The sequence below is a fragment of the Coffea eugenioides genome, chromosome 6 (genome assembly GCF_003713205.1).
Source record: "Coffea eugenioides isolate CCC68of chromosome 6, Ceug_1.0, whole genome shotgun sequence".
Classification (NCBI taxonomy): domain Eukaryota; kingdom Viridiplantae; phylum Streptophyta; class Magnoliopsida; order Gentianales; family Rubiaceae; genus Coffea; species Coffea eugenioides.
The window spans coordinates 49,689,633-49,707,597 of record NC_040040.1 but is presented as its reverse complement, the minus strand read 5'-3'; the positions used below and the strand labels follow the sequence as shown (position 1 = coordinate 49,707,597).

Genomic DNA, 17,965 nt, shown 5'->3' with positions numbered 1-17,965 from the left:
TATTTCCATAGATCTTAATTGTTTCCTTAAGTCCGATGCAGATGCAATGGGATGTGCAATAGGTCAGATTACGTTTGTGTAAGAAGAGAAATAATATGGAATGAAAAGAGGGGCGGAAAAGGATTGATGTTTTGCCTGCCACAACAGTTTCCTATGAGCCTTACACTTATTATCTGTACAATATATAATGCCTCAGTCATGGTAGTTGGTATAAATACTTTTTGTCAATTTTTGAACTTTTAATTTTACTCTTATAAAAATTAATTTTTACCCTAATCACTTAATCACATTTTGTGAATATAACTATTTAAAACCACCCTAAGTATTGTAACAACCAAATTACTATAAATCAAAACTCTTTCATGAAAATTTTATATAAATTTTTTGTATGTAACAAACAAAATTTATATAAAATTGATCCATTTTAATTATTTCCTAATTGCACATACATTGAGTGTATCTTTAGCACTAGTATTAATAAAAAGTAACTAAGGCCAAAAGGAACAGGAATAGAGGGTGGAACATAACTTCAGTAAGTTTATAGCTGAAGTTATTTTACACCCACTTATGGAAAAGATTTTACTAGAAAAATCATTTTCCCGGTGTTAAATTGAACCAAACAGCGAAAATTACAGAAAAAATTTTTTGAAAAAATTTTTCGGTCAAAACAAACAGACCTGCATGCATGTTTACTTTTTACCAGATTCAATTATCAAAGATGGAAAATGATGTCCATTAAACAGAATTATAGTAAATAGTGATTTTGGATAAGAGATTCGTTTAAGCTAATGTACAACATTATCAAGTGCTACAAAATTACTGCACTTTCCTTTTTGTTTATTGGCTTAATTGTTTATTTGTTTTCGTGTGGCAGTGGATTGATTTGGACTTTGGAGCATTTCTTCCATTACAATGCCATTCCTTTTTTATATATATATTTTATCGTTATAATGGATTCGCCGTGAACTTATCAACAATTAATGGAAGTGGTCTTTTTTTTTTATTAATATTCAAGAAAACTACAAGCATTACAAGGGGGAAAGGGGAAAAGGGAGGACTTGATTTTGTTTAGTTGCTTTGAAATGGTAAATTACTGTAGATGTCTCTTGACTTTCTCGAGCTTTTAATTCAATTTCTGAATATTAAAAATGCGTGTTCTTTAATTGTGTATGAGCATTTAGCCAACTTGATCGTTTAAGGTCCCTTCGACATAAATGGATCCTTTATCCAAGATAGCAATTATATTTTGATACAGGATTTAATTACCACGTCAAATTTATGAGAGATCTACTAATTTTAACCAGGTCATAACCTTCCAGCAGGCTTGAATCTGACATGACAAATATATTAAATGATGCAAAATCACTTCTACAACGAACTCAGCTTAAGAACATTCAGTGGATTAGTAGAGCAGCTAATAATTAAAGAGCTAATGGGGTTTGGTTGTTATACAAGAAATAAATCTGACTTTGTGGGCTCTATTAATAAAGTAGCTCATGGGTTTGGTCGTAATGCAAGAAATGCAGCTGACTTTATGGAATGGGATTAAGGGGTTTCTATCGTTTATAAGAACTTGGCATTATCAGTTGTTTACTATAAAAAACAAACAAAAGGACTATACAACAGGTTTATTTTCTTTCCAATAACAACCTATCTACAGTAAAAGGAGGCTGTCGAAGCTTAGCATCACACTACGTACAAACTGGTATGGATGAGACCTTTTGTTACTCGTTTTCCCTTTTTTTCGGGGGGCTATTATGTAGAGGAAGGCTTAGAACCATAAACAAATTGAAAGCTTGGGGAATGATAGAAGATGACGGTTGTGTATGTTGTGGAAATGCTGTAGAAACCTGTGAACGCTTGTTTCGTGGATCAGGAGTTTCACAAGTTGAGCTCTGTTCCGTTCAAATTATAACTTTTGGTATGAACTCGTATAAACTTGAACTTGCTAATTCATACTAATAAATTGACAATTACACTAAAACTATACAAGTTTACATTACAAGTAGTAACAATATTACATAAACCGATTTGAATTAGATAGAGTTCAACTTGTGAGCCTCTCATCTCTTGTTTTTTGCTTGTCCTTTTACGTACCAAGTATGGCAGCAAATAGAATGTTTGAGCTGTGTTTTGGGGATCATATACTCATGGTCTGCAGAGTTCATTGCGTTCACCCACTGAGGAAGACATTAAAGTGTGTCAAGTGCTGAGCTTATCTTTGGCAGCAACTGATACGGGCAGTGGGACCATCACAAGCTAGTGCCAAGATGCTTGAGAGTTTTTTCAATCCAATCCATGATGTTCAAGACTCTATTGGAATACATGAAGTCGTAGAGGGGATGGAGCGCTAGCTATTTGATCTTCATGTTTTTAGTTTCTTTTGTTTTGTTTGATTTCTCTTGTTTAGTTGGTTAGGTAGTTATTATTATGAATAAATATGGTCAGCTATGTGAGCTATTTGAGCCATTTAAAAGTAGTTAGGGAAATAAGTGACTAAATCCTTATCCAAATTGGATTAGTCTTAGTGACTAAATAAGTGACTAAATCCTTATCTAAATTGGATTAGTCTCAGTGGTTTAGTTTTTAGCTATAAATAGGCCTTTTCTACTCCATTGGAAAACAACCTTTTGAGAGATAAATTAATAAAAGTGAGTTGTCTCCTTTTATGGAGTTCCTTGATGGAACTTGAGTTTCTTCTTGAACTGTATCAAGTATTTAGCTTGGATACTTATGGTGGTCAAGGTAAAATAATCACATCATCTTGTTCTTTTAAGCCAATAACCAATCCACTAGGTTTCTAGAGACGTGTTCTCTTTAGGTCTAACAAGGTAGTTATTGTTCCATAACCTGGTCAAAATAGATCCTTCCGCTGCCTGATCAACTTGATTCTTCAAGACAGGTTCTTGTTGGATCGAGTTCGTATCAACAACTGTGTATCATATGTGGTGGAAAGAAATTTGAAAACTTTCAGCAATACTCATCTAGGTGTTTGAAATGATTACTAGAAGAATTATACAATATGTGCAAGCTACTGATATTGGCTAGATGGAAAAGAGTAGGAAGGAGTAGAGAAAAATGGAAAATTAGTATACATTGGAATTTTGACCAATATATTTTTCTTTAATTAGTTTTGTTAAGATTCCTGTTTAAGGTTGCACTTGGTGTAAACCAAGTGTGAACTCTTTATTACTTTATCAATAAAAGTTTAGTGTTAAAAAAAGTACCAGCGTTAATTAGGTTTCGTGAGTAGTATTTTGACTGATAAGTACATATTTTGAGTGTTTTAAGTGTGTTTTATTATTTAGTTTTGGTGTGTTTTAACAACTTTTATAGCTAATTAACTAAGATTCTAGTGAAAATATGCATTTTGTGGTTTAAATGGTAAAAATTGCATTTCTATGGATTTTTATGGTGAAAACTTCATGTTTTTGTAGGTTTAATGATTCAATCATCAAATGACATAAATTCAGAAGAAAATTGGATGATTGATGATGGTTTGAAGTGATAAAAAGAGAATATGAAGTGCAAGAGATGAAATGCAGTCAAGGTCTAAAGAAAATGAGTTTCATAGCTTTGACACCTTGTGGTATTTCGGCAATATCTTGAGCTACAGTGATCAGATTGAGGTGATTCTTATACCATTTTGAAGCCAAGAGATAGATCTAAATTTGGTATGAAGACATTGAAGTCCAATTCAGTCATTTTTATAGTCAAAAAGTCGAAATACTAAAGTACAATTTCATGGTCGAAAACTGAAACAAGGTTCTAACCAGTCACAGGTATTTTGGTCATTGCTTGGTCCACAGAGCTCCAAATTGGATGATTCTTGATGCATTGGAAAGCTAACTCAAAGGGCTAAACTTTAGTATTTTACAAAAAAGCTAGTTCAGCCTCTAACGTCGAGAAAATATCAGTTGAAATTGGACAAAAAATAGAGCAAGTAATCCGAGCCCGGATTCATTTTGATCCGAGCCCTCGACTGATCTTCTGGAGAAGTGGATCCGAGGCCAGAGGATCTGAGCTCGGATCCACTGTAGCAGGCCTCGGATCCCAATGAACAGTGAAGGTAAAAATGAAGAAAAATGCGATTCGAGGGCTATTTTGAGCGATCCGACCTCGAATCTAGCCCTCGGATCATTACTTTCAGCTTACCAAATTTTGTTCTATTCACACAAGCTTTTTGACCAACCTTTCCTGCAAGAATATCGGTGGAAACAGCCCAAAACAGCTGCAAAAGAAGCTTTACAACTCATTTTTAGCTTGTTTATGGGCTCAAGACATGATTTAATACTTGTCTATTACAAGAAATTCCTCTATAAAAAGAAGCCTTGAAGAACATTTTCATAACTTTGGAAGGTTAGAGAAACTCACCAGAAATGTAGCTTTCACTAGTTTTACTTAGTTCATTAGTATAGTATAGGAAGAATAGTTTATCCTTCTTGTATTTTGTAACTAGACTTGGATGAAGATTGAGGAGCAAAAATGGAGAAGTTGATCTCATGTGACAAGGGTGATATCTCTTCTATTACTTTCTCTCTTGTATTTGAATTCATGTTTAACTACAATACAAGTTTGATGTTTGTTTTTTTCATGTTTAGTTAAAGTTTATGCCTAGAGTTATGGTTGAACTTGCTATATTTTGTTTGTGATGTCTACTTGGCTACTTGATGATATTATTTTAAGCAAATTATTTATCACTTTTGCTTATCTAATCATGATTAACTGGCCATTAGTTATGATAATCTTAAGGTGTTAAGTTTGCAATGAAAATTGGAATTTAACACTAGTTTAAGAAAGTGATAAACCTAAGGAGTACACTCACGAGAGTAGAGGTGCACCTATGTGGTTTTAGTGACTTGTTTCATGTAATTTCATAGAAGAAATGAACTTGTAGTTAATTTCATGACCACGAGTGTGACGCCCCCACTTCTCCCAAGGGCGAACCCAAGGGTATCCGCGGGACGCCTGCTCAACTCTCGCCAGGATTCGAGACAATTCCAATTCAAATTTAAAGTCTAATACTAACAATGAAAGTCGGAATAAAGGTATGAAGTCATTTTCATACATAAATATTCAATCTTATATTACAAGATACTAAAAGTACAACTCATTTCCAAAATATACAACCTCCAAAAGTCGTCTAGACAAATACATTCAAAATCCCAAATTCAACAGTGTATCAAGTCCCAAAATACAACCGTTATAAGTCGACCAAACAATTACAACCAAGGTACTAATCAAAAGAGTAATCTAGTCGGCATTTCTCCAAAATCTTCCCACCCGGTCCTGCTAAGGAAAATAAATCTAACGGGGTGAGCGAATGCTCGTGAGGCCAAGAAAAAAAACAAAACATGCATATGCGAACATATAGTTCAAGTAATAAGTAACAATAACATATGTACAAGAATTAAAATCAGAAAATTCAAGTAATTCACAAATGATAATATAACACACTTGTTAAGGATACAGGAGCTCTCAGGAGCTAATTTCCACTTGCTTCGCCAAGACTCGATCCGATACCCCCTCGTGAAGACATTCTGTCATCCGGGTAGGTATTAAGTCCGTAGAAACTTCACTTAATACTTCCTCCATCCACCATTCCACCCTCTCGGATCCGTAACCAAACACGCATGAAAAGGGCGATACTACACGAGTATGCCGAACAAGATCTCAAGAGATCAAGTTTTGTTTTGAAGAACACGCACGAAAAGGGCGATACTCCATGAGTATGCCGAACAAGATCTCAAAAGATCAAGTTGTGTTTTGTAATAATCCCATGGTTCATCAAGTTTCTCGACCAAATCTATACCAGCTCGAGTCGCAAGATTGGCCAATGAGATTTGAGTGTCCCCATAAGTCGAGGAGGTTCACGCTACTCGACAACACGATACGCACGACAACATGACATGCACAGGTAAATGAGTATATTTTGCCAACGAGATTCACTCCAATCAACTTGGAAAATCAATTTTAATGCAAGTAAAGTTTGAGTAAAGGAGAGGGAGTGCGATAAAGTACACACTCATCTCACCAAGTGATATTCACGTATATAAGCAGATAAATCAAGTAAACACAACAAGTTATGCACTTGAGACTTACCAATTCAAAAGTAATTGAGCGAGTAAAGTCTTTAGTTGTCCCCTCCGGGATTTTCTTCAAGACTCGCTTGAGCACCTGAAGAAATAGTGACCATATATCACTCACGTAAACCCACTACCATGTGACACACAAGAAAGAATATCCACTTGTTTAGATTAAATCAAAGTCTCAAAAAAGAACCTATTTTTCTCGAAATCGAAGTTCAAAAGTGATGGTTTAATAACACAAGAAAAACTGATTACCTTCATGAAATCGAGTTTAAAGCGATCAATTAACATCAAGGAAGAATAACAAGTTCTCAAAATTTCATTTTCTAAGAAATCGGCAAATTTCAGCTTTGTGTGTCAAATTTAGAAAAATCAGATCTTGCACTCAGTAGGTCCAAAATTGGAAAATTTTATATCTTTGGAATCTTAATTCAAAGTACTAAAAGTTCCTAGAAGACACTCTTCCAAGATTCTAAACGGAAGACATTCAAATTTTAGCTCAAAGTGGCTGACTATAGGCACACAGGACAGTTTTAGTCTTATTTTTCAGCAAACTTTGGAAATTCGAAAAACTTCACAGAAAGTGAACTAGCTTCTGAAATTTGTAAATCAATTAGAATTCCAACCAAGGTTTAAAACACAACACACAGAACTGAAATCGGAGTTTTGAGCATTGAGATATAGCAGCTCAAAATTGGTCGCATTTTATAAACTGTTCAGTCATTTTCCAGATTTGAAAGGCTATCTTTGAAGTATTATTTGGCCATCGAATTGGCATTGAAAATACACCAAATTTGGTACACTAAATCTTTCATATATGAACTATAACTCTACCAAATTTCACACAAAAACTCAAGTGGGAAGGCAGTTAACAAGACAACTGAAGTTTGTGAAATTTTCAAAACAAATCTGCCAACTCAAGCTTCTCTTCCCTTTTTAAACACTTTGTATCATGAAATCAGTTCAATTTTTGGGTCATTTGTGAAACCAAGGTCCAAGAAACATTTCATAAGCAATTTTTAGCTGGTTGACATCAAAATCTCAAAATAAAACCTCTCACAAGCAACCAAACCAGTCGGCCAGCATGAAAAGAGGGTTTTCCAGATTTGCTGCAGTTTACAAATTGCACCATATCTCACTCAGTATAACTTGGAATTGAGAATGGTTGGTGGCGTTGAAAACTTCAAAAGACTACATTTCATCTGAACAAATCATTTTGAAATTCAGTTTGAAAAGGAGAGAAAATAGAGCCACAAATTGCAGTTTCTAACTTCCTCTCGTTTGGACTGATAGAACAGGGCAGCTGACTTTGATCAGTCACTACAGATGACTCACTTCGAATTAGAAGATGCATGATATACCGTTAGAAAATAAGGATGTCTAGTTTTGAATGCCACTGACAACACTCAATTCTGACGTCCGGACAGAGAGATATGTTCATTCAAAGAACACTGCCAGAGGACCACTGTTACACGTTTTTCAGATTTTGTTCTTGCCAAAATTCAATTTTTATCTAACCAATCCAAATGATTTTTGGTAGAAACTTTATACACACCACACACAACATATATACATCAGTTTCAAGGTCAATTGAGCATCAAAAATTCGAAATCAAACCACTGTAAAAACAGGACAGATTCGTTAATATCTAACATCAACTTCCATCGGTTTCCTTTTCACTTTCCTACCCAAATATCATCTTGTGTAACATATAATTACCTCAAACAACATTCATTATCACCATATCAGTCCAATATATCCATTGTGGGATTTCATAGAGTCCACTCCAAAATTTAAACTCAAACCACAACAATAACCATGAAGCTACAAGCTTCCTAGCAAAAATAATCCCACTAAAGTTAAGATTAAGTGATCGGATGATTACCTCCTATACTTTGGAGTAAAATCAGAAATTTTGCACCTCTAAATCCCAAAAAAGTGAGATGCTGTCCTTCTTCTAGCTTAAGTGAATCTCCAAGTAATTTTGAGGTAGGATGCAAAGTTTGAGGTGATTTGAAGTAGAATTTGGAGTGAAATGGTGAAGTCTTTTTCTTCCTCTTCCTTGAAGAGTTTCAGCCGGCACTTGAAGTGAAAAAGAGAAGGGTTGGCTGGTGAATGAAGCTTCCTTGAGAAGTTTGAGGTTTTGTGGTTAAAATTTGTCCAAAAGTCAACTCTTAATAGTGCCCACACGAGCGCGTTTTATATCCGTTTTCTCTCGGGTTTGTTTCTCGTGTGCACTAAACCTCTAATGTACTTCCTTTAACATTATAATTATTCACTTTTAGTAGTCTAGAATAAATTTCTTAAAGTCCTCCAATTAGTCGCGCGCGTGAAAATGCGAACTTCCGACTCGCGCGCGATAAAGCGCAATTTCTAAGAAATTCTTGTAACGATAATATAACTAACCAATACTAGGGTAATTAATCATAAAAATATCTATTTTAAGACTAACGCATGAGTTCTCAAATCTCCAAGGTCACTGTACTCTCAGATCGAATATTGTCTCCAAACGCGCATTCGCTATTTCTTACTAAACGAGCTTCCGAAAATTAAATTTATTAACGGGACATTTTAAAAATATATGCAAGTCATAGTTCCATGTAAATGATTTTAAAATGGTTGAAATAAATTATTCGGGGAAAATGAGTGAATAAATATTTAAATACGCCAGTAAATAAGATAAAAATAAGAAAATTTTCGGGTCCTCACAACGAGAGTAGATATGGTTTAGCTACAAGTATAGTTGATTCACTACGAGAGTATGTTTCACATACATTAGGAAATTACGCCATAACTAGCCAAGATAATAGCATTCACTTAACCGTAAATCTCATTTGCAAGAGTAGTAAGGAATTCCATATCTCTAGGAGCTTTCTAGTGTAATTTTCATTATTTTTATATTTATAGTAGTCTAGATAATAAAGGAGTTCGAAAAACACCGGTAATTGCAATCTTCCCTGTGGGATCGACCCTTAATACCCTATACTCGCTCACGATTCGTATACTTGCGATAAATCGCGTGTGGGGTATTTAGGAGTTTATAAATGTAAAACTTGATTGTGGATGAGCTAATTGTATATGTATACCCTGCCCCTGTCATTGACACGCGCGTTCACACAAATATATATATATATGCTAAAATAATCTTGTTTTTAAAAAATTCTATAGTAATGCTCTTCCAAATCATATTCCCTTGATAACTGTTTTATTGCCACATGGAGTTGAAAGTTGGAATCTACTCCTGGAGACAATTAGTTATGGATTTCATTATTTAAAATTGAAAAAAAAAACAAAAGAAAAAAAAAGTTAAAAAGTGGATTTCATTGTTCACTTCTACTACAAAATTTAACAAGCAAGCTATAGTATTAACATTGCATCTCCGCTGGCATTCGTCTTGCTTTTGCACTGCAACTTTCTTCTTCTTCATCCTTCTTTCTTTTTCTTTTTTCAGGTTACAAAATGTCAGAATCAAAGGTGGACAATTTGACATGATGGAGAAAATAAACACACATCCATGTACCACTAAATTTGCCTAATTACTCTTTTTACTTGGTTATTGATTTTTTTCCAATATATGTCTTTTCGAAACCAACAATAGCACCATTCCTTTTTACCTTCTTAACATTTTAAAAATTTTCTTTGGACTCAACAAGAATTCTTGAAGGACCAAATGACTATTTAAAATCAATTGAGATTTGGCTTGGCTTTTGCTGTTACTTTAAAAATAAGAGTAAATGGCCAAAAAAAGACGGTAAACTATTTAGAATTCTCTATCTTGGTCACTAAACTTTTTGCTATGTCAAAATAGTCATTCAAAAAATTTAAAAAAAATGCCTTTTGTCACTCAATTAATAAAACTTTCACTTTTAATCACTTAACTAATGAAATCATATTGCTTTTTAGTCACAAAATGTATGTTCTAATTAGTTTAATACAATTTTAGCTAAATAAGAAGTTTAGTGGCAAGAATACAGAATCCTAAATAGTTTAATGATAATACGTGATATTGGATCTTAAAATTATGTGGGACTGTATGATTTTGGCTATCTGCTTGAGGTTATAAAATAGAATAAATGGAGAAAATGATCCATAAATTATAAAAAAATGGCACGGTCTGATCACTGAGTTTTTTTTTTTTTACCAAAAAGGTCACTTAAATCCTTAAAATGAGTCTATGGAGTCATTCTCTCTACTAGTCAACTGGAATTGACCTGCAATTTAGGACATTTTTTGTCCCTAAAAACCTACAATAACATGTCAAATGTGCTTCTTTCATATTCGTTTACCGGCTAAATTAGATAATATGATCCAAAAGCCCCATTTTAAGGAGTTCAAAGACCTTTTTGGCCAGAAAAAAAAAGTCCAGTGACATGATAATTTAGTGATAATTTTCACCATATACTCTATAAAATATGGATGGCTCATTGTCCGTGGCTTGGTTGGAAATTGGAGGATGCTCATATGAGCGACTCTCAGTTATTGAGCATTTTCTATTTTCATTTATTGGTTAGAGTAAGAAAAATAGGAAAGAAGGAAGAGAGGGAGAGACGAAAGTGAGTGTGGGAAGACATTTCTCCGTGTGGGCAGTTCGAAGATGACAGAGGGAAGATAATTGGGATGGTATCACTTTAGTAGTTATTTTGGCAAAAAACTCCCCAAACTCAAGCCACCAAAACTCATAATATGTGAGGCTCGTTCTGGACTCAATTTTCTTAACTTTTTTTTATTAAAGTACCATGTATATGATCATAACCCCAAAAAAATTAATTTGCAATTGTGTTTCACTTTAGAAAGAAAAAAGGAAAAAACTATTGGAGTGTTCTTCATGCTACTAGTATAGTATAAGAAGGTCTGGACTAAGTTTGTTTTACCAATTCATTACAGCAATTTGCATATTCAGGGATCAAATTGATCTCCCAACTTGAAGTTTACTGAATTTAGTAAAACTAGTAATGCAAGCGGGCTTATCTACTTCATGAATTTCGACACGTTTGTTTGTTACTAATAAAGAGGCAATTCGAACTTATGCACTTCAATTTCACCCCTTCAAACTCATCATCTTTCATGTTGATTGGCTTCGATCATTTTTCTTCAGTGGTTCTGGCCAAGCTTAAAAATCTTACCTAGTTCTAGTTGGAGCATGCCGGTCTTTGGACATTGGATGCCAAGAATTTGTATGAGTTAATATTAAAAGTAGCTTTTATATACTGTAAGTGTATGAGCCTTGAGTGAGTGGACTTTTGAGAATTCCTACAGGCTAAAAACAAACCTTAAACACAAAATACAATTCAGATGATTAGTGCGATTATCTGCAAAATAATCTTAATTCATTGGTACCCCTAGTTGCGGATAACAGCATGGGCAACGCACTCTACTACAACAAACCAGGCTATTCTTATTGCATTCACCAAGGTAGTCTTGGTCATTCGTGAACTTTACGACGAGTTCAGCCACTAGCTCTGGGCTAGGGCTCTGCTCAAGCGTAGTCAGCCAGTTTCATGTCTTTAGGGTGCGTTTGATAAAATTGAAACCTGAAAAGTAAAATTTGAAATCTGAAGTTTAAATTTATTAAATTGTTAAATCCTAAATCTGATACATTTTGAGTTTATATCATATTAAATAATAAGTGAATAATTTATTACTTGTTTTTTAAAGCAAATTTTACCTCTAAAATTCAGTGTCACTTAATTAATTTAGATATTCAACTTTTCATTATCAAACGCGTCTAAACTTATTAAAATCTGAATTCATTAAATTTAAGTACTGAATTGAATTATCAAACAAGGCCTTAACTTCCAACCTTGCAAAGGGATAACCTTTCATTCTCTAGGGATAGCCTCTCACGATATTGTGCCAGTTGCTCTAATTTTAATTGGACAACATAATACTTTTCAATTTCTAAAATCTTAGTGGAAGATCCGTGCACCATTATGTTGATCTTTCCAACAAGCAAACCTAAAACGAAGAAAAAAAAGAGGTATACAAATTAAAGAGATTACTAAGTATTATAGTAATTATCAAAGTCTTCTGCTATGAAAGCCTCCAAGCTTTACCAGCTTTCACATTAAATTTCTTAAGCTTTCCGAAGAGCATTATAATGATGAGAATAAATTTTCCCTTGTTGCTCCATCTTCCGGCGAGCCCATTTGATGCGTCTTTGCAACTTGCATCAGGTTTACTTCGTCTCTGACAACTATAGCCCATTGAGAAGCCAACATTTCCATACGCCCTGTAAATGATCAAAGTACAGCGAAAAGAAAATCAAAGTTTGTAGCAAAATGAACTTGAAATTTAGGAGAAATATAAATAACCCTTTCAATGGACGTGCCAGTTTTACATACTTATCTTTAATATGACCAATGAAAAATTTATTTTCTAAATCACTAGACTTCATAATTTCTGTTGCAAATGCCCACGAGATAGTTCTTTTTTTTTTTTTCCGAAACGATAGAAATTTTCTCATAATAAGGAAGTAAAATTACGTTGTATGAGCAAGGGCTCAAATTTGACTTTACAAAAGTGGACTAGGCCACTGATGAGCTTCAGGTTCCTCATCAAAGAAGAAGTATGGCTAATCTACTCAGTTTAGCACTGAGTCTATCCCTATCACCAGGTAATCTATCAAATGAGCATTTCCTAAACATTGAGCAAAGATCTTTTATACCAGGTAATCTATCAAATGAGTATTCCCACGAGATAGTTCAAAAGGGATGAAAACAGAAGGTTTATATTAAGGGGCGGATTTTAATACATCTAAAACTAAGTATATAACATAATATAATTTTAAATATTTGAAAGAATACTTTTATATTTTTTTTTAATTATCTATTGGAGGCAAATCAAATTTTCTAGAACCCCCGCCTCCTCCCACAAGGTCAGCCATATCAAAAGTACTTGAAGCCCATTGTATTTTTAAGGTAAGTTTATTGTCAATAATTTGGTGCCTGAGCTTCGGCCATTTTGTCTCTTTAGGTCTTTGTTTCAACATTGCACAGAAAACCTTGAAATTTTGGGCTTGAGATGTTTTTAGTTCCGAACATAGATGAGATGTAAAAACTCTTGAACAAAAATCTCCACTTGAAGTGTAGCATGAAATTACCAATGAATCTAAGATATTACCATGCTCGAAGCAATGACACAAACAACACTAGGGATATTAACAAGGTAAATGTAAGTTTTTGGAATAAATTAATAGGTCTTCGTCTGTCCCCTTTTACATTACAATATCCCTTTAAAAAAAATGTTAGGGCTCTCTTTAATGGCCATTTACAATTTGTGCATTTCAAAGCTAATACACAACTTTTAATGCTTCATTCTTATATGCATTCTTTTTTATTATTATTATCAGTAAGAGAGGGTTAGGATTTAGAAAACAGCCAGAGGGAAGGGGGATTGAATCGAGAAAGAAATCAGAATTTAGATCATCCAGAAAGAAATCAGAATTTAGAAGAACCAAAAATTTTATTTGTTTTCTCTTCTACCCTGTAGTGCATTGCATGTATTTAAAAAAAGTATAAAATTCTAAAACATATATATATATATTTAAGTATATTAGTTGTTAATTCTCATATCTCATGTTTAGAAAATTTTAATTTTCATGTTTGGAGGATTCAATTGCAAGAGTAATCCCAACAAGAATCATCTTAATACCGATATACTGGTAGCAAAATTTTCAGGATAAAGTAAAGAGCTAGCCTTACCCTATAACTTCAACTACAACGCTCAATAAGTTGAAGTTGAGAGGGTCTTCCTTCATTTTATCTCTCTGTCTCGATGATACAAATGAGAATGATGAAGATGACTAAATAAGTCAGCTGTGAGAACATTAGGCTATGCAAAATGTCCCTTCTTTGACTTCTGCTCTTTCCTCTCGAAATTTGGACAGTATTTCTAATATCCTCATCGATTGGTACCAAAGAAGTATATGGAGGCAGATACCTATCAACACAAATAGACAAAGGAAAACAAGTTTCTAAATTTAACTTTATTCTTAATCACTAGCATACATGATCTTTTTTTTGTTTGTTTTTTTAATTCATTTTCTGGGGTATAAGTAAAATAAAAATAAGTGAAAAAACTAGGAAGAGGTGGATATGATTGTAATTTCATGGAAATTTTGTCAAAAGAGAGCTCCTTGAAATATTTTTTCTGCATATATGGCACAATTATGAGCACAAAAGTGTGTACATAATTCCATAAAGAGGCCCCTTTTATAAATTACTCAAATTGAACCCTCTTTAAAATTAGATTTTGAAGCTTATGCCAAATTTTCCATGATTTTATTCTTAATCTGAAGAGAACCACAATTAGCCAGCAAGTCTTAAAGCATTATTCCTGAACTATTATACATTGAGCATTAATAGAGGAACTAAATTGGAATCTATGCTAATGGTGGGATAATCTCAAAGCTGATGCTTGAGCTATAGAACAAAAATTATTAGCAAGACTTCAAGGAAAATATATATATATAATTCAAAATCACTAAAAGTAGTCCCTCAAATATAAATATATATATATATATATATAATTGTGCCCCTTTAATCCCAGATCTCATTTTCGATCAATTTTTCTGCCACACCTTCCTCACATACTCACATATCACTTGAAATACTGACATATACGATTCACATAAAACGCAACAATACAATATATCAGGACTCAATTTTTTTCCATGAAAATAAAAAAGAAACGTGTTCAAACCTACTCCATAGTCTTGGCAGTCATAGAATCTCCTTCCCAAGTAAAGTTGGGTTTGGTTGATAAGAATTAGGGTTCCCTATTATGGAGGTGGTTATGTGATTGTCATGTGTCTGTGTGTGTCTGTGTGTTTTTTTTTTTTTTTTTTGGTTAGAGGGAAACGAATTGTGTTCTCATTTTATCCTTGAAATTGTGGGAACGTGAGGGAGATGTGCAATTTTTTGGCTAAAAAATTGATCGAAAATGAGATCTAGGACCAAACAGGCACTTTTTTTTTGAGTAACTATTTTGGTTAATTTTGAATGTGAGAGGCTAAAAAAGTTTTCTTAAAAAATGTGAGGGATCATTTTGGCAATTTTTCCAATTTAGGAAGTCCTTTTTTAGATTGTGACTGTCATTTTAGTACATGCATGGTCTTGACATAAATGAAGTCCATAAGGTTTTGTAACTCCAGAAAGAGTTGAGAGTAACACTTACATCATGAGGACAAATAACACCAACATGGCTGGACTGATCAATGATAGGTCAAAAACAGATTCCCCTGCATGCCTTGAATTGGCAACTTGGAACAAGGAGCCAATCAGCTTCTGAAAAGCACTTAAACCAGCTGTGGAATCAGAATTCCATTCCAGGATACAAAACAACAAAAGCTGTAAAATCATGAATCCCAAAACAGTCATTGCCAGAAAAATAGAATGAACATCAGCGAGAAGATGATTGTATCCCAGTGTTCTTGAATTCTTCAGCATGAAAGTAAACTCTGCTCTTTTTGTGATTTTCTGCAAAATCCAGATAATGAGACGCAGACAAGGTGGATATAATGTGTTTCCAACGAGGATTTGGGGAATTAGAATGAGGAGAAGCCCCGGGTTCTTCTTGAATACCATCATATTCTCATTTGTTGGGAGAAATCCACAATTGGCAAATGATGAAACTGTTGTGAATGCTGAAAATGTTGGAAGATTAATGCCCTTTTTCTTGAGCACTTCTCCTGCACTAGGGACAGTTCTGATGTAGATAAATATCAAAGTGAAGCCAAATAGTTGGACTACCAGAAGATAACACAGAACCACATAAGCCAGGAGTTGAATGCAGTTTTTTATCAGTTTCTCTTGACAATCCAAAGTTCTTCTCCCAGTTTCTTCATTGATATAAGTTTTCTGATCATCTACAATAAATTGCCGATATTGGGAAACCATGGAAAGCACGATTTGGTCAAGGATATCGATGTGGATCGAATTTGAAGAATCAGAATCTCTGCTGCAGGAGTCAATTTTGTTTTCTTTACCTTGTTTCTGACTGCTCTTGCACTTCATTAGATAAAGTCCCAGAAAGGATGTGAAAATTTCCCCACCAGCAAACATGAGAATGATTAAAAGGACAAGTTGGGCATTGGAGAAAACCTCCATTTCAACTGTTGAGGTGCTAGAAACTGTGGCAGCTGACACAGACATGAAGAATATATCAAAATCTGCAGGTTGAAATGAGGCATTTTTGGGATTTGAGACCTTCAAAGCCAAAAAACCAACAACGGAGAAGATCAAATAATAACTTAACTCAATCCAAAATGGATTGACTCGAAGAATAAGAGCATGAAGAAGATGCAAAAAGGAGTTGTATAAGCATGTCAATTTTGTCTTTGAGCTGTTCAAAGACAGCTTGATGCACCTAGCAGAAGTGGCAAAGCTGATCATTTTGAGTTGTTGGAGTTAACCGGCTTGACTGCGGCTTGGAGACTAATATTTATAAGACTACTACCCCGAGGTTTGATTTAAAATGCATAAAATATGAATTTAGGGCATAAAGTGGAATAATAGCGAGCTTTTTTTTTTGGGATAATTTCAGAAACTTCCCTTAAGGTTTTTGACAAGTTCACGCTTGAGATTTCAAAATTTACATACATCTCCCTTCAGGTTACCATTTAGGTGACAAAAATGATTCAGTGGTCAAAATTTTGAATGAATAACACAAAATACCCTCATAAAATTGTGAAATTTATTTTATTTTCCCATAAAATTCTTTAAAAAATTTTGGAATATATACAATATCACAAATGCACTTTCAATCCTCCTCTCTACTATTCTAAACCTTCCATTTTACCGCATTCCAAATCAGTACCACTATCTCCATTGTCATCACCACCATCAGTCCCTAAATTCTACAACCTCAATCTAAGAGAAAGAAAAAAAATTAGCACTATTATAACAGAAAAAAAATTAGCACTCTTGTAACACCCTATTCCTCAAATGTTGGAATACCAATACCAACCCAGTCCTTTATAAACCTTTAGCCTGCATCTTCGTTTATTTATCTTTAGATCCTCCAAGCAAAACTAAAATTAATTTGTAATATGTTTAAAATTGTGTTTATAACATAATTGGTCGTTCCATAAGTGAACCTTGTTTTTGTTTTTGTTTAACGTCTAATAGTGTAAAATGCATTCATAGGCACAAGATTAGCAGCATTATTTAATTGCATGAAAAATATTGTTATGCTAAGGTTATTACGGTCATTTTATAAGGTCAAGGGAGGTAAGTGTAATATTAAAAAATCTCAAAAATACTAGGTAAAATTATCAGAAATCTCGAGGGAGTTTTCTAAAATTATCCCTTTTTTTAACCTCCCACCTTACCCACATCCTTCCCACCCCCAATTGCTAGGATTCTAACTTGAACCTTGTAGCAAATAGAACTCTAATAGACCCAGGAACAACAGGCTTAAATAACTGTTTGATGTAATTCGTTGTTTAGTTTATTTTTTTCTTTTATATCATTCGCTGCTAAGAAAGCAATTTGGCTTAGAAGTTTGGGTGTGAACAGAATAAATTTCTCCACTGTCACTGTAGCACCACGTCACACAAAATCTGCAGCCATAACTGAGGAACCATTAATGGTAACACACTTGTTTGCAAGTGCCAAGGAGGAACAAATTCTATTCCAATGTTCAAATGAAGATTGGATATGGCATCAAATTACCACTTACAAACATGCTTTACATTATTTTTCTGGAAAGTTGAGCTTTTGAAGTGGAAGTCGCCACTTCACAGAATTGAAGATCTTCTTTTCTAAATAGAGTCGTTAGCTATGATACATCCTTACCAATTCAAGGATCCACGTGGAGACAAATTGATCAATTAGATCACTTTAACTTGTCCAAATAAAAAGCGCATAGCTTTTGGA

The 17,965-nt window shown here is 34.0% G+C and overlaps 1 pseudogene; it reads right to left on the bottom strand.

Moving 5' to 3' along the window:
• Positions 1 to 12,119: 12,119 nt before the first annotated feature.
• LOC113774337 lies at positions 12,120 to 16,480 on the bottom strand (annotated as a pseudogene).
• Between the last annotated feature and the right edge of the window lie 1,485 nt (positions 16,481 to 17,965).